A 1,601-nucleotide genomic window follows, 5' to 3' on the forward strand; every position below is an offset into this window, starting at 1 on the left:
AAGAGGGAAGAGATGATTATGGTGTTTTGTCTAATTTGACCTCACTGTTTCGCATATATTACGTGTTGGTGCCCTTTGTTTTTGGGTTTGGGGTTAGATTTTATTTTTACGGAAAAGAGTTGGTTTTAAGGTCGTACCTGTGGAAAAGTAAGAATCAACTTGTCTGTTTCAACTTTACATGTTTTTTCAACTAAACACACACAATTTGGAACTCTATAATCTCAAAAGAGAAAAGAGGAAAATGTCATTTAGTTAACGAACTTTCAAATTTTCTGTTATTTATAGTACGAATTTTCTATACCGTTATGAATTTGTCGTTAACTTAGTTTTTATAACATCATCTTTCGTTAACCGAACCAAAATAAACATAATATCCTCAATTCTGTTAACAGAGCAGCTAATACATCATTAATCCATCTCTATTAGTGAATAGTGACGTCGTTTGGCTAAAATGTAATCTCCAAATCGTGATAAATTCCAAATTTCGAAAATCAAATGATGAGTCTGAAGAGGTCGAAGACCTTGAAGCAAGCAAGTATGAAGATTGGGATGATGAGGAAGATGGTGAGTGGGAGGCTCCCATGGTTTCCAACCCCAAGTGTGAGGCAGCACCTAGATGTGGCGAATGGAGCTTACCTCCCATAGATAACCCATCTTACAAGGGAATCTGGAAACCCAGAGACATACCAAACCCTAACTACTTTGAGCTTGACAGACCGACTGCAAACCTATTGCAGCCATTGGTATTGAGATTTGGACAATGTAAGATGGCAGTGGTTGACGACGGTTAATAGTAATTAATAGCAGCAGACTCATTTGAAAACACTTGAAGTAGAATTAGCTCTTAAATACAAAAATGGACAGACTACCAAGAGAGGAACTTATAAGCAGCACACCTAGGCACAAATCACTTTACACAATCTTTATGGTGTCTCTGCCATCATACATCTTCTCTGGCCTCTTGGAGAAATGACATGAAATCCCATGTGTTTATTTCAGATATTTTCCATGTATGATACTTCTAGGTGTTTATGAAAAATATTCGAAGAGAAATTGTTTTATACAAAGAGAAAACTTTTATTATTTAAGAACAGTCGCAAGAGTGACTATTAGAATTTTAAACACTGCAACTTACAGTGGATATAACCAATTACAGACTCATAGTTAGGTAAAAACACGTAGGAGTAACACGATCAAGCAGAGTATATAAAAGTGTTTTTTAAGTGTCTAACCAGAAACAAGGTAGAGGAGCTTCTCCACGTTTCTCAGATGAACATTTTTAAGTACATGTAGAAATAATATTGCTACTAATTCTAGGCTTCTAGCATAGCTAAACGCAATCTAAGTGAAAGAAAACAAAAGGTAATTGTAAGAGTCTTGGACAATGATCTTTTTTGTGTTGCTCTTCTTATTTTCTAGAGGGAGTGTCACATAAAGAAACTCACAAAAACTGTAAGCATGGTTCAAACTTGCCCTTATTGTCCTACATGGAAAATTTCTTTAAAAGTCCATAACAACAACAAAAAAAAGTATAAAGTAAAGAAAAAGTATAAATTAAAAGTAGAAAGGTAACAAATCTAAAACGTTACAAAAAGCTCGAC

General features: G+C 34.9%; 1 protein-coding gene across 1 annotated transcript in view; it reads right to left on the bottom strand.

The window, feature by feature from the left end:
* The window catches only part of LOC111831099 (ribonuclease TUDOR 1-like), a 6,072-nt gene that overhangs the window by 2,824 nt on the left and 1,647 nt on the right, over positions 1–1,601 (bottom strand). The gene's annotated exons all lie outside the window — the stretch shown is intronic.

This window comes from Capsella rubella, unplaced genomic scaffold (assembly GCF_000375325.1).
Source record: "Capsella rubella cultivar Monte Gargano unplaced genomic scaffold, Caprub1_0 scaffold_117, whole genome shotgun sequence".
Taxonomy (NCBI): Eukaryota; Viridiplantae; Streptophyta; class Magnoliopsida; order Brassicales; family Brassicaceae; genus Capsella; species Capsella rubella.